The 22,625-nt window shown below is 42.6% G+C and overlaps 1 protein-coding gene across 16 annotated transcripts in view; it reads left to right on the top strand.

Annotated features, from left to right (window-relative positions):
* Positions 1 to 22,625, top strand: part of LOC140191785 (thyroid hormone receptor alpha) — a 534,600-nt gene that overhangs the window by 378,618 nt on the left and 133,357 nt on the right. The window contains exon 1 of one of the 16 annotated variants that reach the window (XM_072249535.1): positions 6,611 to 7,453. The exons of the other annotated variants lie outside the window; for them this stretch is intronic. The gene's annotated coding sequence lies outside the window, so the exon portion shown is untranslated. Of the gene's footprint in view, positions 1 to 6,610; positions 7,454 to 22,625 lie in introns of those variants that run through there. 16 annotated transcript variants of the gene reach the window in all.

Here is a 22,625-nt window from a genome sequence, read left to right as displayed (position 1 = left end):
TGTTCGTACAGATTGGGTTGTTACACAGTGCAGAGTAGAACAGGGTAACACAAAAACAATGCAGAATGAAGTGTAACAGCTACAGAGAAAGTGCAGTGCAGGTAGACAATAAGATGAGGTAAACAGTGAGGTCATGAGTTCAACTTATCGTACTAAGGAATGATTTAATAGTCTTATAAGAGTGGAGTGAAAACTTTCCTTGAGCCTGGTGGTACGTGCGCTTAGGCTGTTGTATCTTCTGCCCAATGGATGGGGGAGAAGAGAGAATGCCTGGGCTGGGTGGTGTCTTTGAATATGTTATCTGCTTTACCGAGGCAGCAGAAGTATAGACAGAATCCATGGAGGTTAGGCTAGTTTTCGTGATGTGCTGATCTGTGTCCACAACTCTGCAGTTTCTTATCGTCACATGCAGACCAGTTGTCATACTAAACCCTTATGCATCCAGATTTGATGCTTTCTATGGTGCATCAATAAAAATTGGTGAAGGTTGATAGGGACATGCCAAATTTCTTTCGCTCCTGAGGAAGCAGATGATATTTCTTGGCACGATGTCTATGTGGTTGGAACAGGGCAGGCTGTTGGTATGTTTATTCCTGGGAACTTGAAGCTCTCAACCCTCTCAACCTCAGCACCATTGATGTAGACAAGAACAGCCCTTCCTGAAGTCAATGACCAGCTCTTCTGTTTTGCTCACATTGAGTAAAGGTTGATGTCATGACATCATGTCATGAGGCTCTCTGTCTCCTTCCTGCTCTCGGATTCATCGTTATTTGAGATTCAGCTTATCACAATGGTATTGTCTACAAACTTGTAGATGGAGATGGATCAGAATCTGGCCAAGCAGTCATGAGTGTACAGGGAGCAGAGCAGGGGGTTGAGGACACAACCTTGTGGAGCACCGGTGTTTAGAATATTCGTGGCAGAGATGTTGCTGCCTATCCTTACTAATTGCAGTCTGTTAGTCAGGAAGTCAAGGAGCGAGTTGTAGAGGGAGGGATTGACCTCCACGGTCTGGGATTTGGTGGTGAGTTTGCTTGGAATTATAGTATTGAAGGCAGAGCAATAGTGAAGAAACAGTAGTCTTACATAAGTGTCTTTGCTGTCCAGATAATCTAAAGTTGAGTGTAGGACCGTGGACATGGTGTCTGCCATAGATGTGTTGCAGTGGTGAGTGAGTTGCAATGGGTTGAGGTTGTCTGGGTGGCTGGAGTCAATGTGTGCCATGACCAGCCTCCTGAAGCACTTCATGATGGTAGATGTCAGAATCAGAGTCACTGGGTGGTAGTCGTTTAGGCACTTTAAATAATTTCTTGACCAGAGATATTCTATGAGTTAAAGATGAATGTTGCAGTCAAACATCTTTTTCAAAGTTGCATTTATTATTGTCTGCGTAAGTACAGGTGTAAAGTTGCATCATCTCAGGAATATAGCATCAGGTAAGCAGCATTCACAAGAAAAAACATAATTTAAGTGTAAATTCACGCAGCCAAACTAACAATAGATCTTGGGAGTCTTAGGTGAATTTACATTCTCTGACTGTATGGTTATGATTCAGCTTGTAGCTTTACCATTATGGCCAAAAATATTAGGTTTTGGTCCAGTCCTGTAAAATAAAAAGCATTTGGAGAGATCAGTGCAAAACTTGGCCTCTGGTAAAGCTCTATAAGTGATATAGCATCACCCAGAGGCCAAGCTTTACAATTACAGATGGAATGGTTCCAACATTGCTGCAGAGGTATTGGAAGACAAGAGATGAAGGAATGAGACGGGCGAAAAAATTACCTAACTGCTGAATCTGAAGACGCCAATGTCTAGAAATTGGACCCACTTGTACCAGCTTTTAAAGTGTAAATTGTGCAGAGAAAGCATTGCAGCATTTTTAAAATGTGTCCATTTCCTGTCTTGTGTCGATCAGCAAATTTCACCAGGTACTGTACTTCCTGTCATAACTCATTATCAAAAGTGGGCTTTGTTTCCCACATGTCAGCAACCTGCATGGCTCATTTTAATTACTTAGCGGCAGACATTGGGTCAAGGGGGTCACAATCTATCATCTTCATGATTTGCTCACAATGTATGTTATACTAAAAACTTGAATCATGTGATTTAATGGGACATCACTGTTACATTTTATTAATCAGCTGTCGCTTCCTCTGTGAATATTTTTGCATTGGAATATCTGCTACAAGGAACAGGAGAAGGGATCATTGTCTCTTAATGTCTGCAGCCCCATTCATTGCCTCAAATCTTCTCGGAGTTGATCATGGTCTCCAGCTCATCCCCATTCCCAGCTCCATTATGGCATTGGCTATCCCTACCAGCCTATAGCTCACTGAACCCAAGCCTCAATAAAATCCTTGCCCTTTTCTCTCTCCTTTCTAGCATCAAGGTCCAACCCACCTGTTCTATGTCCTGTATCCACACCCCTTGTCCCTTTAACAGCACTGATCCATGTCACATTACACAAGATTAAGTTCCCTTTGCCACTTATCTGCCCAACTGGCCAGACTCTTTGTATCTTCCTATAGACTAAATGTTCGCATCTTGCTGTCAGCCACGCAATTTTTGAGTCATCTGCAAAACTCTTTCATCATGGCCTATACGCAAGTTAATGTAGTAATGCATATAAATGGAAGGGACAAAAATAGCGTGTTCTGTGAAATCCTACTTGTATCAACCTTCTAATCACACAATCAAATGTTGACCCTTTTGCTTCTTTCAACAGAACCTTGGATCCAATTTGCCTCACTCTCTCTTGAATTTCATGGATTTTTTGTCCATTTTTTGTCCAGATGGGTATTTTTCAAAAGCCTTGCTGAACTTATAAGCAAACTACATCAGGCACACCATCATTGCTGACCTTCCTAAACACCTCCTCAAGGAGTTAGGACCGTCAGACGTGACCTTCTGATTAATCTTGAGAAACTTGTACTTTCCTAATTGACATTTCTATTTTCCCTCATAATTGAAGGAAGAATGACTGTTAGCCTTTTTCTTGAATTCATTCACAAGAATTCAATGATAGCAGGCATTTGCTGCTCAGCCTCAATTATCCTTTGAACTTATTAAGATTAGCTTGAGTGGCTTACAGGGTTATTTTGGATGACAGTTAAGCATCGGCCACATTGGTGTGATTGGAGTTAACCTAAGCAAGATGAGTAAGGCCTTCAGATTGCCTTCCCTAATTAACATTGGGTGTCCAGGTGGGACAGGCTACACTCAGTGGCCACTTTATGAGGTAAACCTGTACACCTGCTTGTCAATGCAAATAACTAATCTGCCAATCATGTGGCAGCAACTCAATGTATAAGAACATTCTGACATAATCAAGAGGTTCAATTGTTGTGTTGTTTGGACCAGACATCAGAATGGGAAAGAAATGTGATCTAAGTGACTTTGACTGTGGAATGATTGTTGGTGCCAGATGAGGTGGTTTGAGTATTTTAGAAACTGCTGATCTCCTGGGATTTTCACATACAACATCTCTAGAGTTTACAGAGAATGGTGCATAAAACAAAAAAACATTCAGTGGGTGACAATTCTGTGGATGAAAGTGCTTTGCTAACAAGATAGATCAGAGGGGAATGGCCAGACTAGATTAAGCTGACAGGAAGGTGACAGTATCTCGAATAACTGCACGTTACAACAGTGGTGTGCAGAAGAGCATTTCTGAATGCACAACATGTCAAACCTTGAAGTGGATGGGATACCGCAGCAGAAGTTCACAAATATACTGTACATTCAGTAACCACTTCATTAGGTACCTAGTAAACTGGCCAGAGAGAATACTGGGCCACCTTTTCCCATTCAATTGTTGAGGTGCGATTTGAACTAAGTGCTGAAGATTATTCATACTGTGTCAGTAAGTTACCAACGTGTTACTGGGCTGAAAACATCAATGCTAGTGTTTCCCACAATCCTGTTGTGTTCTGCAGGAAGCAATTGCGTATTCTGTGTGTTAAGAGATGCTAGGAGTGTTTCCAAGATTTACAGTAAGTGTGTTATTCCAAGACATGGGAATATTAGGCAGTGGGTTCAACAGTGAAATACTGAATGGGTGGCTTTGGATCTTAGATATAACCACAAGAGATTTGGCAGATGTTGAAAATCCAGAGTAACTTGCACAAAATGCTGGAGATACTCAACAGGTTAGGCAGCATCTATGGAAAGTAATAAAGAGCTAATGTTTCCAGCTGACACCCAACCTAAAATGTCAATTCTTTATTCTTTATCATAGATCCTGCCTGACCTGCTGTGTTCCTCCAGCTATTTTGTGTGTGTTTTCTTTTCGATGTCCCTTAGAAAACAGATCGTAGTTCTGATTAACCTCATCTGATGAATGGCATTGGTGAAGCAGAAGATCTTACTGCAGATCAATGTGGTCTCAGTTCTTTTCCTGCCATTAGTTTATCCTCAGAAAGTTTTTGGAACTTTTATTAGCTCTCAAGGGAAGAAAAAACATGCTAATGTTGATGAATGACCGGGGCAGTAGACCAAAAATCATATTTATTTATATCATAAAACTAGACAATTCACAAGAGTAAGCCATTTGATAGCTCATCTAAACAAAAGTGTCTGTAACTAAACTAAATGTCCCAGACTCTCATCATGTTTAACTAGCTCCCTTGGTACATATGAGATTTCTAAACAACCTACAGAAAATTGCCTTTACTGCCAAGCATCTTGTTGACTGCACATGTTAATAACCCATATACAATTACTATTAGATGGGTAGATAGATACTTTATTGATCCCAAAGGAAATTATAGTAGCATTACAAGTGCACAGATATACAAATATACAAATATTAGAAGAGAAGTAAGAAAGAATAAAAAATAAGTTACCTCAAACAGCCTAACAGGAGGGGGCCATCACTTCCCCAGCTATAGGTTGACTCATTATAGAGCCTAATGGCCGAGGGTAAGAATGCCCTCATATCGCGCTCTTTAGTGCAGCACAGTTGTCTTAGTCTATTACTAAAGATGCTCCTCTGTTCAGCCAGGGTGTCATGCAGAGGGTGAGAAACATTGTCCAGAATTGCCAGGATTTTCTGTAGAGTCCTTTGTTCTACCGCAGCCTCAGTGTGTCCAGTTTGACTCCTATAACAGAGCCAGCCTTTCTAATCAGTTTATTGAGCCTGTTGGCATCACCCGTGTTGATGCCATTGCCCCAGCACACCACCACACAGAAGATTGTACTGGAGACAACAGACTGGCAGAACATGTGAAGGAGAGGCCTGCATACTCCAAAGGACCTCGGTCTCCTCAGGAAGTAGAGGTGACTCTGGCCCTTCTTGTACACAAACGCTGTTGTTTGTCACTAAGCAAATTACTATCTTGCATTTCTTGGCAAATAATTTCCGTATCAGAATTCATCTGCTCATTGATGCCTTGGGTCTTGCGATGCCAATAACCCTCAGGTAGTGTACCTAGACAGATATGTTGTCCTGGGATAGTAAGCCATCTGACTGTTGAAAAATCACACTTCCACCTTTCCTATTCTGGTCACTGAAACGTACTTTGTGATAGCAATGCTGCCCCATTTTAACTTGTCAAACACATGGTATAGTATGGAAACACCAATGGATTTATCCTTCAACCATCAGGCTCCTGAACCACCATGGATAACTTCACTCACCTCAACACTGAACACAGCCTATGGGCTCGCTTTCAAGGACTCTACATCTCATGTTCTCAGTATGATTATTTTTTGTTCTTGTGTTTGCACAGTTTGTCTTTTGCACATTGGTTGTTTGTTAGACTTTGTGTGTAGTTTTTCATTGATTCCATTGTATTTCCTTGTTCTCCTGTGAATGCCTGCAAAAAGTGAATCCCGGGGGGTGATGTGGTGACATATAAGCACTTTGATAATAAATTTACTTTGAACTTTTGAACCATGCCAAACCTACAGGCTATCCAGATCTAAAACAGACCCCTCTTGAACTACGCTGCCTTTGCCAACAGCTCACAAAGCTTAAGTAACCAAATATGCAAACACCAACATTTCCACAAAAAAAAATTCACTTCTGTGTAATCACAAGTAACATAGACATGGTTGGAAGGGAGGGATGGGTTTGTGAGGAAAAGTACAGCACTAGCAAATGGAGTAAAATTCTTCTTGGGAATGCATTGGCAGCTGTAAGTTTGAGAGCTTGCTTTGCACAGGCAGCAACTAGAAATGGAAGTACACATTGGAATTCTCTACATACTGTGAACTGACTTTTAAAACAGCATCTGTGTGACCTCGTTTTGGACCCACAAGCACATTTGTAGCACAGCAGATCAGTGTGTATGTTTTCCTCGGAAAGCTGTGTGTTGTGGCAATTGTCCTAAATGTTTCAAGGGGAGAGAGGTTTAAGCTCTTGATGCCTTGGAGCAGGCAGAGTTCCACCAGATGAGGACGAGGGCTTGCCTGCAGCCTGTTTCATTGTTTTCATCTTCTTAGCCCTAATGCCTGGAAAAGCAGGACAGTGTTATTACGTGATCCAAAGCAGTGCTCAAGCACATCCTCACATTCTTGGCAGCTGTCCAGCAGGGCTGGCTTCCAACAATGACAGCAGCCTGATTGTATTTTTGCTTGTGGAAGAAGCTTCTCACTGCTGCATGTTGGATTCTAGCTGTAACTACACAAAGCTGTCTTTCTCCGTGTATTTTTCTGTGCTGGAACCTCTAATCTGTGGTGGTTTCACACATTTTTTTGAGGGGCTGAATCGTTAGCGACCCTAAATTGGCTCAATTCATCTTAATAAGCAAGCTAAGATCAGAATCAGTGCCTACCGTTCTCTCTCTTCCTCTCCTCCTCAGGTCCTATCCCTTCCTGAGCCCAGGTTGGAAGGCTTAGGGTTCTAGGAACATAAGATTTAGGAACAGGATTGCCATGTGACTCTTTGAATTTCTCCATCATGGTTGATGCTCTGTCTTTTCCACTTTTCTGCCTTATCCTTGCATTCTTTGATGTCTAAAATCGTCCTAATATCAGCCTTGAGTATTCAAGTGGTGAAGAATTCCATCCATCTAAGGAATGTCTCCACATTGACATCTCCAATGGCAGATCCTTTATTCCAAAGCTATTCCCTTCAGTTCTAGACTCCGCAGCCTGAGGAAACAGCTTCTTGGGATGTGCCTTGTTAATTCCATTCAAAATCTTGCTTGTATCAGTGAAATTACCTTTCATTCTACTAAACCTGATTCATAAGACAACCTTCTGCTACCAAGAAACATTGGATTGAACTTGCCCTGCCCTGACTTTCAATGGGATATCTCCATCGCTGGCTCGACCAGACTTTCCGGGGAGTAATGAGTTGGAGTGGAGATAGTGCCTTCAGCAGGAGTGTACCTCCTAAGCGTGGATCATACTTGTAACCACACTCAAAATGCTGGGTCAGAGGGAGAGCAAGCTTTACATGATATTTCACTGCTGGTTACTTGACTGAAAAAAAGCATTGGACATGCAGGTAAGAATTGTCTTAATCCGCCTTCTATTTTATTGCATTAATGTATGTATAAGTGTTTGTCACTAGCTTGGCAGTGGCCTCATTCCATGGAATGTCTCAGCAGGACAGATCCACTATCTAACTCAGGGACACATCTAAGTGCAAATGGACCAGGAAAGGATCGAGAGGAGTTGTCAGCCCTGTGGCCAGGAAGAGTCAATTGTCTTCTTTCCCCTCTCTGAAGTTGTTGCCTTTCTCTGCTTGTACACTAATTGATTCCTTCTGTTCTGCTCGTCTTTCCATGCTAAATATAAATTCAGTGGTTGTTTGCTTCCTTCTAACAGAAGGAAACAGCCACAGGATGTTATCTGCTGACTCTGGGCCTCCTCTTCCTGTCCTTGCCATTTCTCACTAGATGATGCGCCATCTTGTAGGGCCACCTCCTGCACGGGCTATCCTCTCTGAGTGATATTGTGCTCCCCTTTTACCCATTCTCTTCCCCTCACTTGCCTATCACCTCTCCTTGGTGCCCTTCTTCTTTCCCATGGTCCCTCTTCACCCTCTTCTCCTATCAGATTCCTTCTCCTTTAAAAGTAAAGAGCCTCTACCTCTTCCCCTAACATCTCCCAGCTTCTTACTTCACCTCCCTCCCCCGCCCCTCACCTTCATTCCCTTCCCTTACCTTCTTATTCTGGCTTTTGCTCCCTTCCTTTCCAGTCCTGATAAATGATCTCAGCCCAAAATTTTGACTGTTTATTCCCCTCCATAGCTGCTGCCTGACTTGCTGGGTTCCTCGAGCATTTTGTGTTTATAATCACATTGCTGTTTGAGGGAGCAGCCTTGCTTCAACTTATCCAGATTCCAGCACTTCCAACAGTACCTCACTGGAGTGTCAGACTAAATTTTGTGCTTTAAATGAAACGTGATCCCACTGCTTTCTGTTGGTCTCAAGAGAGACATTCACCGAACTACAGCTGCCGGTGACATCTCTACATTGGCCTTGAAAGCCCTCAAAGAAAGCAGCCAGCATAATCAAAGACCCCACCCACCCTAGACATTCTATCTTCTGCCCTGTCCCATCAGGCAGAAGATGCAAAAGCCTGAAGGCATGTACCACCAGGCTCAAAGATAGCTTCCATCCTACTGCTATAAGACAATGTTTATCTCATTCTTTCTGGATCCATAACTACCCCACTCTTATACAATTATTAAATGATTCCAAAGTATGATAAGATGGACTTTTGGCTTCACAATCTACAGTTCTGTGCAAAAGTTTTAGGCGCATATATATAATGAGGGTGCCCAAGACATTCGCACAGTACTGTAGTAATTTTATGTACTGTACTGCTGCCGCAAAAAAAAACAAATTTCATTTCGTATGTGAGTGATGATAAACCTGATTCTGATATGGGTCTCTATTGTGGTCTGAGAGTGGGAAGGGGGCAGGGAGAGGGGAATCATGGTTGGGAAAAGGGGAAGGGAGAAGAGAGGGGAGTGGGAAACACCAGAGAGACATTCTGTAATGATCAATAAACCAACTGTTTGGAATCAAATGTCCTAACCTGGTGTCTCAGAGCTGGCTGTTTCTGCACCCACGCCATTTCCCCGCCCCTGGCACTCCTTCTCTGCCACCTGTCCCACACCCTTCCCTCAGCACTCCACCCTTGCCATTCCCAACATCTTTTGCTCCTGCCACGTTTACAAGCTCACACTCTGCTTCACGTTGTCAAATACAGTACTGAGCAAAAGTCTTGGGCACCCTAGCTACATATATATGTGCCTAAGACTTTTAAACAGTACTGCACCTCATTATAATCTTGTACCTTATTTACCGGCTGTAGCTATTGCACATTATTCTGCATTCTGGTATTGTTGTAACTTGTTCTACTTCAAGTATGTCCATACAGATCAAGTGTAATGGCTTGATCTGTATAGACAGAATGCAAGGCAAGTTTTGCACTGTACCTCAGTACATGTGACAATAAGAAACGAATTCCAATTCCAGTTCTGCTGCTCTAATATGGTGGTTGCAATAGGGCATCATAAGTGAGGTTAGAACAGAGTAAACCTTGATTTCAAAACAGCTTCCTGGTAGGCAGTGACGGTCTGTTTCTTGTCTTTGGGACATACAGTAAGTTTTTGGGGAGAACCCTAGAATAGTGGTCCCCAAACTGAGGGGTGATTCCTTTGGAGAGGCACCAAAGATTACACTGGGTCCTTATGGCTTTAACAATGTAAAGACAGAAAGTTCACCAAAAAAGTAAACATAAATAAAAATGTACTTGGCATATAGGCTGCTCCAACCATGTTCACGGAGGGAAGGCCTTTCCTTCTTACAAAAATTTGTGGCTGGTAATGTTGCCAATGCCAGAAAGGTCAGTAACTCAGATAGTTGAGGGAAGTCTGCCATTGCTGCCAATCCCAAAATGTGCTCACCTGAACTGTCCCCATTGCTGGGAAAACACAGAATATGGAACATGAAACAGTACAGCTCAGTATGAACACTGCAGTCCACGATGTTGTATGGACCTATGTAAACCTACTCCACAATCAGTTGAGTCCTTCCCTCCTACACAGCTCTCAACCCTCTATTCTTACATCCTTGTGCCTAAGAATCTCTTAAATGTCCCTATTGTATCAGCTTCTGACACTATCCCAGCAGTACATTCCAGTAACCAACCACTCTCTGTGTGGAGGAAAAAAAAAACACCTACCTCTGACATATCCCCTAAACTTTCCTCCATTCACCTTAAAATGATGTCCTCTGCTATAGACCACTGCTGCCTTGGGAGAACTGTGCTGGCTGCCCATTCCATCTATGCCTCTCATAATCCTACACTTATGTAGAGTCACCTCTCATCTTCCTTCGCTCCAAAGGAAAAAGCCCAAGCTCACTCAGCCTTTCCTCAGGAGATGTGTTCTGTAATCTAGGCAGCATCTTGGAAGATACAATATCTACTTTGAATCAGAATAAACTGCTGACCTTTCTGACATCTCTTCCTAGAAGATATCCTCCGTACCAGCACTGGGAGGGTCCTGAAGCAAAAGAGAAATATAATGGCCTGTTTTGATATGATGTCATCCTCAAGCAATGAGGTTTTATGACCTCTACAAGACGTCCCTCTATCAGCATGATAAATTGGTACTAATTCCCAACTTATTCAATTGTTACTTATACTTTTTAATAAATTCTATTGTATTTCTTTATTTTCCTGTAAATGCATGCAAGAAAACAAATCTCAGGATAGTATATGGTGACATATACATACTTTGATAATAAATTAACTTTCAACTTGCATTTCTGTAGCGTCTTCAATCCTTGGGTTATCTCAGATGTAATCCTGCTAGAATGTTGTCAACACCACAGATACCATATGCACATAAGTACCACAAGATAAAGAACAGATAAACTGACTGTAGGATAATCGATTGAGGAAACTTTATTCACCAGACCGCAAGGATAACTCCGAGGCTGTCTTCAAAATAATTCTGGTTTTGTTTTGATGTAGGGTTCTAACATTTCTCTGAAGAATTGGCCACCACACCAAGTTTGAGCTCATTCTTTTTTTTATAGACTATCACAGAGTATATTAAATGCCTAGACGCAATAAACCAGACAACAGCCAAAGAATACATAAAACCACCCTTGAAATATTATTTGTAACTGATTACCAGACACAGTGTATGTGTGGAATGTAAGAAATTAGGTCATGTCACCTGTTATTCTTAGAAGCAAAGTAGTAAGCAGAGGGCATGGGAAGGTGAACAGTCTGTGTCAATGTCTGTTAAGTTCAGTGTTGTGTAGAAAGGGAGACCCCCTTCCTCTGGCTTTGCAAATGAGGTGAGGTTAAAATCAAAATCCTTGCTGAATGTGGAAGGACAGTGGTGGGTTGGGATTGAGGCAACCGTGCAGAAAAGGGAAGGGAGGATTGACCATGGAGATTGGGAGGATTGACCAGAAGCACTGGGAGAGGGAGGAATCACACCCAGCATCAGGGGAAGAGTTTTGGGAGCAAGACATAAGGAGTGGGAGAGGAGATTAGAAATGGTTATTTGGGAGTGGGAGTAGGCAGACAGAGGAATGGAGATGTTGTTGGAGCTGCCCATTGCTAAAGGAGTGGGAAGAGCATGATCTGAGTAAATTATAAACACAAGAGATTCGGCAGATGCTGGAACTGTAGAGCAACACACACAAAGTGCTGGAGGAACTCAGCAGGTCGGGCACCGTCTCTGAAAACAACTAAACGGTCGATGCTAGGGGCTGAGACCCTTCATCACAAAATGTCAATTTTTATTCCTCTCACTTTCTTGCTATTCTTAATTAGTGCTGTAAGGTCAGGACTGCATACTCCTGAGGGTGCCTCAGGACAGCATGGTCCAAATTTTGCATACAGAATGATCCATTATGTGTGTCTCGCTGATGCAAAAGGTTTTGACAGGCTTGTAAGGGTGATGAATGGCTGGAAATATCTCAGTGAGTTTTACGATTTGGTCCGGTGTGATTTGGTTAAGGCAATCTAAACTCCATCACTGCACAACTGAATTTCCTGACATAAAAGTTTTTGTGTTGCTAGAGCTACCAATTGGGTGTTGACTCAGTGCAGTGAAGGGCCTATTTCAGAATCAGAATCACTGACATATGTCATGAAATTTGTTGTTTTGTGATCGAGGTGTAGTGCAGGACATTAAAATAACAAAATTTACAATAGCACAAAATGCTGGAGGAACTTAACATGTTAGGCAGAGGAACAAGTAGTTGACGTTTGGGGCTGAGACCCTTCATCAGGACTTCACCTAAGCCTGAAAAGTTGACTGTTTATTCCCCTCCAGTGATGTTAGGAACATAGAAAACCTACAGCATAATACAGGCCCTTCAGCCCAAGATTCTGTGCCGAGCATGTACTAACTTTAGAAATTACCTCAGATTAACCATAGCCCTCTATTTTTCTAAGCTCCGTGTACCTATCCAGGAGTCTCTTAAAAGACCCTATCATATCTGCCTCCACCACCATCACCGGTAGCCCATTCCATGCATTCACCACTCTCTGCGTAAAAAACTTATCCCTGATGTCTCCTGTACCTACTTCCAAGCACCTTGAAACTGTGTCCTCTTGTGTTAGCTGTTTCAGCCCTGGGAAAAAGCCTCTGACTATCCACACGTTCCTCCAGCATTTTGTGTGTTGCTCTGGATTTCCAGCATCTGCAAAATCACATGTTTATAATTTACAGTGGGTAGATAGATAGTTAGATAGTGCAAAAGAGGAATAGCAAGGTGGTGTTCTTGGGTTCATGGCCAATCAGAAATCTGTTGGCAGAAGAGAAGAAGCTGTTCCTAAAACATTGAGCATGGTTCTTCAGACTCTTGTACCTCATTCCTGATGTTAGTAATAAAATGGTGAGGGTCCTTAATGATGGATGCTGCCTTCTTGAGACAGTGCCTTTTGAAGGCATCCTTGATGGTGGGAAAGGTTGTGCCCATGATTGAGCTGGCTGAGCCTTTTTCAATCCTGTGCATTGAAGCCTCCATACTAGGTGATGATTCAACCAGTCATAATCCTCTCCAGCATACGTCTACAGAAATGTGCTAGCGTCTTCGGCAATATAGCAACTCTCATCAAACTCCTTTGCTATATTTCCATGCTATATAACTCTGATTCTGTTCAGGATCTTAAGCAATGCTTGAGTTGCAGGTCGCTAGTTCAGGTGGAGGTTGAAGACCGAATAGGTCAGTGGAAATGTACTCTGTGCAATCATGGAAGAAGATAATGCTTCTCTCAGGTCTATAAGAAAAGTTGCAGCCTCCTCTACTCTGGACTTCCTCTAATATTCCTCCTGATAGATCATGAGGGAATGGATGACATTTTCAGAATCAGAATCAGGTTTAATATCACTGCTCTATGCCTTAAAATATCTTGTTTTGCTGCAACAGTATACTGCAACACGTAATTTTTAAAACTAGAAATTGCAGTTAGAAATATATATAGTGTTAAATTGATGGTAGCAATGAGAAGAGTGCATGTCCTCGGTGATGGGGTTCTTTAATAATGGATGCTGCCTTTTTGAGGCATTGCCTTTTGAAGATGTCCTCGATCCTGGGGAGGCAAGTGCCCTTAATGAGCTGGCTGAGTTTACAACTTTCTGCAGCATTTTTTGATCCTGTGCAGTGGCCCCTCCGTACCAGGCAGTGATGCAGCCAGTTAGAATGCTCTACAAGGTAGATCTGTAGAAATTTGTGAGTGTCTTTGGTGAACATACCAGATAGAGCTTTGAGCAGTGGCCAATCCAGACATCAGAAGTTGGAGAGGAAGGGACTTCAGTCAGGTCCACTGAACAAGGATAAAAGGCAGGAGATGGTTGCGGCAGCGTAATAGAGCTTTGAGCAGCGACCAAGCAGCATTTGGGATTGATTAGTGAGAGCAAATTAAAGGGAGGCAGGGGCAAGCGCAGGGGACGTTGTTTGAGTGGGCAAAGTCAGACTGGTGACCTTGAGGCTTCAGCCAAGAGAGGCTCCACTCAGAGAAAGCAAAGGAAAGAAAAGCTCAAGTTTTTTTCACTCGCTTCATTATACCTGCTCAGCTAGGACAGTAGGGATGACAGGCAGGATAGTGGAATGTCCCTCTTGCAGGATGTGGGAAGGCAGTGTCCCTAATGACTACAACTGCGAGAAGTGCATCCAGCTGCAGCTTCTAACACTCCACGTGAAGGAGTTGGAGCTGGAAATAGATGAACTCCAGATCATTCAGGAAGCTGAGGGGGTAATAGATAGGACATATAGAGAGGTGATTACACCCAAAGTTTGGACACAGGAAACTGGGTGACAGTCAAGAAGGGAAAAGGGGTTAAGGAGCCAGTGTAGAGGAGTAGCCCTGTGGCCATCCCCCTTAACAACAGGTTACTTTGGATGCTGTTTTTGGGGGGGGGGGGGGGTGACCAAACAGAGGAAAGTCACAGTGGTTGGGTCTCTGGCACTGAGTCTGCCCCTGAGACTCAGAAGGGAAGTGGGGAGAAGAAGCGAGCTGTGGTGATAGAGGATTCATTAGGGGAACGGACAGGAGGTCCTGTGGGCGAGATTGAGGTTCTCAGGTGGTATGTTGCCTCCTGGGACACCTTGGATCGAGTCCTCAGCATTCTTAAGTGGGATGGAGAACAGCCAGAAGTCGTGGCCCACGTAGGTACCAATGACATGGGTAAGATGAGGGATAAAGTTCTGCAAAGGGAGTTCAGGGAGTTAGGAGCTATGTTAAAGGGCAGGACCTCCAGGATTGTGATCTTGGGATTTCTACCTGTGCTATGTGCTAGTGAGGCCAGAACTAGGAAGATTATACAGTTTAACACATGGCTAAGGAGTTGGTGTAGGAGGAAGGGCATCAGATTTTTGGATCATTGGGCTCTCTTCCAGGGAAAGTGGAACCTGTACCAAAGGGACAGTTTACACCTGAACTGGAGGGGTCCTAGCAGGAAGCTTTGTTAATGCTGCACGGTGGGATTTAAACTAGAGTTGCAGGGGGACAGGATCCAAAGAACCAGAATAGTTAGTGGAAAGGTTGGGTTGGCAGATGTTGGTAAGACTTCAAACAAAGCTAAGAATCAAAAGTTTGTGCATGGTGTAACTAGTGTCCTGAGCTGCCTATATTTAAATGCAAGAAGTATCAGAGGAAAGGTGGATAATAGTGCTGAAGATGAGGTATCTGGTTTGTAAACAGAGGCAATGTGTAGTGAGGGGAGGCTGTTGATGGGGCAAAATTACAGTCAACAGGATGAGTTACAACATAAAAGGTGGAAAAAATTAAAAAGGGTGAATACAGGTTTGAAGATGTTGTATCTGAATTCGCACAGTATACGGAATAAGGTAGATGAACTTGCAGCACAGTTGCAGATTGGCAGGTATGGTGTTGTAGGCATCAATAAATCATGGCTGAAAGTTTATAGCTGAGAGCTTAACATCCAAGGATACACATTGTATCAAAAGGACAGGCAGGAAGGCAGAAGGGGGCGGCTTTGCTCTGTGGTGGAAAAAAAATGAAATCAAATCATTAGGAAGAGGTGACATTGGGTGGGAAGGTTTTGAATCATTGTGGGTGGAGCTAAGGAACTGCAAGGGTAAAAAGACCCTGATGGGAGTTGCAAACAGACCCCAAACAGTAGTAAGGATGTGGCCTACAAATTACACTGGGAGATAGAAAGTGCATACCAAAAGAGCAATGTTAAAATGGTCATGGGGGCTTCAATATGCAGGTAGATTGGGAAAATCAGGTTGGTGCTGGATTACAGGAGGGGGAGTTTCTATAGTGACTACAAGATGGCTTTTTAGAGCAGCTCATGGTTGAGCGCACTAGACGATCATCTATTCTGGATTGGATGTTGTACAATGAACCAGAATTGATTAGAGAGCTTAATGTAAAAGAACACTGAGGAGAAAGTGATCATAATATGATCAAATTCACTCTGAAATTTGAGAAGGAAAAGCTAAGGTCAGATGTAACAGTATTACAGTGGAATAAAGGGAATTACAGAGCAATGAGAGAAGAGTTGGCCAGAATTGATTGGAAAAGAACACTGGCAGGGATGACAGCAGAGCAGCAGTGGCTGGAATTTCTGGAAGCAATTCAGAAGACACAGGGTATATACATCCCAAAGAGGAAGAAGTACTCTAAAGGAAAGATAACACAACTGTGGCTAACAAGAGAAGTCAAAGCCAACATAAAAGCCAAAGAGAAGGCATATAATAGAGCAAAAATCCGTAGTAAGTTAGAGGATTTTAAAATCCAACAGAAGGCAACTAAAAAAGTCATTAAAAAGGTAAAGATGGAATTCAAAAGTAAGCAAGCCAATAATATTAAAGAGGATGCCAAAAGTTTCTTCAGAGACACCAAGTGGTAAAGAGAGGTTAGAGTGGATATTAGACCACCGGAAAATGATGCTGGAGAGGTAGTAGTGGAGGACAATGAAATAGCAGATGAACTGACTAAGTATTTTGCAGCAGTCTTCACTGTGGAAGACACTAGCAGTATGGTGCAAGCTCCAAATGTCGGGGGCATGAGGTGTGTGAAGTTACCATAGCTAAAGAGAAGGTTCTTGGAAAACTGAAAGGTCTGTAGGTAGATAAGTCACGTGGACCAGATGGTGTGCACCTGAGAACTCTGAAAGAGGTGGCTGAAGAGATCATGGAGGCATTAGTGATGATCTTTCATTCATTAGGTTCTGGAATGGTTTTGGAAGACTGGAAATTTGCAAATATCATTCCACTCGTCAAGGAGGAAGAGGGGCAGAAGAAAGGAAACTATAGGCCAGTTAGTCTGGCCTCAGTGGTTGGGAAGATGTGAGTCGATTATTAAGGATGAGGTCTCAGGGTACTTGGAGGCACATGATAAAATAGGCCGTAGTCAGCATGGTTTCCTCAAAGGAAAATTTTGCCTGACAAATCTGTTGGAATTCTTTGAAGAAGTAACAAGCAAGATGACAAAGGAGAGTTGGTTGATGTTGTGTACTTGGATTTTCAGAAGGCCTTTGACAAGTTGCCACACATGAGGCTGCTTAACAAGCTACGAGCCCATGGTATTACAGGAAAGATTCTAGCATGGATAAAGCAGTGGCTGATTGGCAGGAGGCAAAGAGTGGGAATAAAGGGAGCCTTTCTTGACTGGCTGCCAGAGACTAGTGGTGTTCCACAGGGGTCTGTGTTGGGACCGATTCTTTTTACATTATATGTCAATGATTTAGATGATGGAATTGATGGCTTTGTTGCAAAATTTGCAAATGATAATGAAGATAGATGGAGGTGCAGGTAGCTTTGAGAAAGTAGAGAGGCTACAGAAGGACTTAGACAGATTAGGAGAATGGACAAAGAAATGGCAGATGGAATACAGTGTCGTGAAGTATATGTCATGCACTTTGGCAGAAGAAATGAAAGGGTCGACTATTTTCTAAATGGAGAGAAAATACAAAAAACTGAGGTGCAAAGGGACTTGGAAGTCTTTGTGCTGGATTCCCTAAAGGTTAATTTGCAGGTTGTGTCTGTGGTGAGGAAGGCAAATGCAATGTTAGCATTCCTTTCAAGAGGACTAGAATATGCAAGGATGTAATGTTGAGACCTTATAAAGCCCTGGTGAGGCCTCACTTGGAGTATTGTGAGCAGATGTGGGCCTCTTAGAACAGATGTGTTGGAACTGGAAAGGGTTCAAAGGAGGTTCACAAAAATGATTCCAGGATTGATTGAAACATTTCGATTGTTAAAAGGCCTGAACAGATTAGAAATAGCAAAGTTATTTCCCATGGTAGGGGAGTCTACGATAAGAGAGCATGACTTCAGGATTGAAGGACATCTATTTAGAACAGAGATGTGGAGAAATTACTCTAGTCAGAGGGTGGTAAATGTGTGGAATTTGTTGCCACAATCGGCTGTGGAGGCCAAGTCATTGGGTGTATTTAAGGCAGAGATAGATAGATTCTTGATTTGCCAGGGTATCAAAGGGTATAGGGAGAAGGCAGGGGAGTAGGGAAGAAGAAAAGAAGAATTGGATCAGCCCATGATTGAATGGCGGAGCAGACTCAATGGACCAAATGGTCTACTTCTGCTCCTATATCTTACGGTCTTATTATTGGCTTGTTATTTGAAGAGCGTTTGATGGCTCTGGGCCTATATTCTCTGGGTGACCCCTTTAAAACCTATCGAATGGTGAAAAGCCTCGATAAAGTGGATGTGGAGAGGATGTTTCCTGTGGTGGGTGAATCTAAGACCAGAGGACACAGCCTCAAAATAGGGTCATCCATTTAGAACAAAGATGATAAGGAATTTCTTTAGCCAGAGAGCGGTGACTCTGTGGAATTGTGGAGGCCAAGTCTTTATATATATTTAAGGCAGAGGTTGATAAATTCTTGATTGGTCGGGGTGAAGAGATATGGGGAGAAAGCAGAAGTTTCGGGCTGATAGGAAAATTGGATCAGCCACGATGAAATGGCAGTGCAAACTCAATGGGCCAAGTGATGTAATTCTGCTCCTATATCTTATGGTCTTCTGATCTTATGGACATAACCATCTCTCATAATGAAGCGTAGGGCTGCTGTGCCTTCTTTGTAATGTATCAATATGTTGGGCCCAGGATAGATCCTCGGAGATATTGACACCCAGGAACTTGAAGCTCACCCTTTCCATTTTACACTACAGGAAAGGTTAAAAGTGGGTTGCTGACAGAACAAGAGTCTAGAAGAGTACTTGAATCACTTAGGCTCAGATGGCTATGGATCAAGTGCTGAAAGGTGGGATTAATGTGGAAGGGTGCCCAACATGTACATGTTGGGCGGAATGACCTGTTTCAATGCTGTACGATTCTACGACTCTAAGGTTATGCATTAACAGTGCACTGGCAGCACACTTCCTTCCGCTGTTAAAGTAAGCAGAAATCCCAACTTCTGCAGGGTATTCTGTGGCTCTTGTAGAGACTGCAGATCTAATCTAACATAATTATTTTCATTTTAATCCCATCGGTGGCAGAACTCACTTCTCTCTCCCTTAAACAATGAGTGACCAAATTTGGCTTTTGCAGATTTTTCCAGTAAATGGGATGATATGTAAATCCTGGTTGGTCAACAACTGGAAGAAAAAGTACTGATTTCAGGTTAAAACTGTTGGACAATCATCAGAGACAGGCCTGCACTGTCTGCTGAATTACTTTCTACAAAGATAAAGGAACAGCTTGTATTCATTTTCTGGCTTTCACGTCACTGTCAGAATTTATGAATACACTTTATGGCCAATGAAATACTTTAAAAGTGTAGTCACTATGGTAATATAGGAAACATGGCTCAGCACAGTCCCACAAACAGCGATATGCTTATGATTAGATATCGAACTCGAAATTCTATCATGTTGCTCAATATTTTTATGGTCTATGACTATTAAATGCTCTGTCTTTGTATATTATGCTTCAGAAAATTATTTGTCTTCCATACATATAAATAACTATATTAAACGAAGAGCTTCACATGGATAATTACAGATGACATCATTGGCATGTAATTAAAAATAGAAGCCATATTTGCATTGTGAAGAGACCATTTGCGAGTGGCACAGTGATGGAATAACTAGCCAGAGGTGTAGTGACATATGCACCAGACCTCGAGGGAAGTGTTCCCGGGTTCGAATCCGGCCGGCACCTTGCACGCTTTCTATCCGTGCTGGGTTGAGTGTCGGCCTCGTAAAATAAAAAAAGACAGAAGTGCTAAAGAACCGGCAAGGTTACCGCCTGATGCGCCGCAAGGCGCGGAAAGGAGCAACAACAACAATGATGGAATGTAAGAGCATGCTTTCATAGGACGGTGAAACATGCTCATGCATAAATTAAATGACCTGCGCCATTGGGACAAACTGGGAGGCCAATTCTTCACAACTGATCTTCAGTACAAAATGTTATTGCTGCCATTGCCAGACTGTTGAACCTTTGGTATCCATTTCGAATGACTTACTGTCTCATCAATCTTTGAAGTACATGGTGCCTTTCCCATATTCTATTGTACTTTTTGCAAGTCTGCCTACAGCAGGCTAGAAATTCACAAGAGGAAGCTCACGTCATACTTGAGGGAATATCACTGTCCCGTAACCCCAACAGAAATTGGCAGTAGTCTCCGCTGCTTCAACATCTGCTTTTACATACAGAGAAGATTTAGATGTCTGTTTTATCCCTAGTGTTCTAACCAATGTTGATCTCCCTAAGGCAGACTATCTCGTCAACATTATCACGTTACTGGCGCGTGTAATTTCCTTCCATCATAATAAAACAGACCACATTTCAAAAGCATTTCTTTGGCTTTGAATTGTTTCAAGATGTTCTGTGGTTCTGAAAAATGCAATTTAAATTCAAGTCTCTTTCAAAGTTCAAAGTAAATTTATCATCTAAGTATGAACATGTCACCATTTACTGCCCTGAGATTCATTTTCTTGCAGGCATTCACAGTAGAACAGAGAAATACAATAGAGTCAATGAAAAGCTACACAAAGGCTGACAAACAACCAATATGCAAGTACAAAAATAAATGAGTAAATAAATAATATTGAGAAAAAAATTTGTAGACTCCTTGAAAATAGGTTGTGGTATCAGTTCAGTGTTGAGGTGAGTGAACATGGTGTTGTGGGACCTAAGGTTCCTGTACCTGCTTCCTGGTGGCAGCAATGAGAAGCGAGCATGGGTAAGGATGGTGGGGGTTCTTCATGATGGATGCTGCTTTCTTGTGGCAGCACTCCTTATAAATATGCTCAATTTTGGAGAGTGCTTTTTCTGTGATGGACTGGGCTATATCCATTGCTCTATGTAGGCTTTGCCATTCTTGGGCATTGGTGTTTTCATACCAGCCCATGATACAACCAGTCAGGATACTCTCCACTGTGCATCTATAGAAGTTTGTCAAAGTTTTAGGTGACATGCCACAGCTGTGCAAACTCCTAAGTATGTAGAGGCACTGCCTTCTTTTAGCAGTTATGTGCTAGTCCCAGGACAGGTCCTCTGAAATGATAATGCCAAGGAAATTAAAGTTACTGGCCCTCTCCACGTTTGATCTGCTAATGAAGAGTGGCTCATGGACCTCCAGTTTCCTCCTTCTGTAGTCAATAACCAGCTCTTTGGTTTTGCTGATGTTGAGTTGTTGTTGTTGAGGCACCATTCAACAAGATTTTCAGTCTCCCCGTTTGATTCGGCCGACAACAGTGGTTGTTGCTCACTCACTAGAGCCCATGGCTGCAGTCCATGATGACCAGGCAGGCCCCTGCATCACCGATGTAGAAGCATTGACATTGTTCATAGCCTCCAGGGGTTTCAGATCTGAACCTGGTGCATCCGTCACTGAAATCCAGCAGGTGCACACCTAACAGGATCACTGATGGGTTTTCCTTGGTGTCACCCACAAGCCGGTGGTCAATTACAGGGCCATTATTACACTGGTTAAAAAATCAAACCTTGGATATTGTTGTACATCTATGCCTTACTAACTGCATAATTTTCAAGGACGCTTTGTGCTCTTTTCTATAATAGTGACAAGTTGACTGAATAATGTCCTCTAATTATTCCTGGTTATGTGCAATCATCTCAACTAATCTTATGGATTAACTGCTATATTGGACCCGATGGGCAGTCTAGTCCTAAGGCTAGAGATGACTGATGTAAAATGTCCCCAGGACCCTTAAAGGGTACTGGGTGTGTGTGCCTGCCTAACTACAATTAATGGCTCTTGCTAAGTGTGACATCAGATATGGGGCAGTGAGGCAATAAAAAATTTGTTTGGATAGAATCATAGAATCAAATCATATAATAATACAGCATATGGAAACAGACTATTTAGCCCAGCATGTTCACACTGACTGGGGGCACCATTCCATATTAACCCCATCTCCCAGCAGTTTGTCCATAGCCCTCTGTGCCCAAGCATTTCAAGTGTTTATTTCCACACTTCTTAAATGCTAGAGAAAGGGCTAGCTCAGGAGGGCACCTTGGTCAGGGCGGATGATTCGGGCTGAAGAACTTGGTTCTGTGTGTGTAACTTCATGACTCAAAATGCTGTCAGTGAACCAGCTTCAACTACTCAACCATTTATCACTCTCTGGATGAAGAAAGTCCCCCTCAGATCCCCTCTAAATCTCTTCCTCTACCTTAAATCTATGTCCCCCAGTTTTTTCTACCACTGATATGGGTAAAAGTTCCCTGTAGCCTATACCTGTCAAGTTTACATACCTTAATCATATTCCCTCAACTTGCTCTGTTCCAGGGAGAAGAGACCAAACTTCTTTAGTTTCTCCTCATAACTGAACTGCTGAACATCTTGATGAATCTCCTCTGCACCCTCTACAGCACCATCATACCCTTCCTTTACCTTAGTCACTAGAATTGCAGGTAGTATTTCAGTTGAGGTCAGACCAAGGTTTTATAAAGCTGCGTCTTTACCTCCCAACTTCTGTATTCAGTTCCCTATCTAATGAAGGACCTATCCAATGTGCCTTCCTAACCACATTGTCAAACTGTGTTGCCATCTCCAAGGATCTATGGGCTTGGACTCTGAGATCACTCTTTTCCTCAGGACTCTCGAAGATCCTACCTTTCATGGTGTATGTCCTTGCCTCATTGGTACTCCCAAAATGCATCACCTCATCTCAGTCTGAATTAAGCTCCACCTGCCACTTTACAGTTCATTTCACCAAAATATCGATCTC

The sequence above is a fragment of the Mobula birostris genome, chromosome X, assembly GCF_030028105.1.
Source record: "Mobula birostris isolate sMobBir1 chromosome X, sMobBir1.hap1, whole genome shotgun sequence".
In the NCBI taxonomy this organism is placed as follows: Eukaryota; Metazoa; Chordata; class Chondrichthyes; order Myliobatiformes; family Myliobatidae; genus Mobula; species Mobula birostris.
This window is presented reverse-complemented; position numbering and strand designations above follow the sequence as displayed.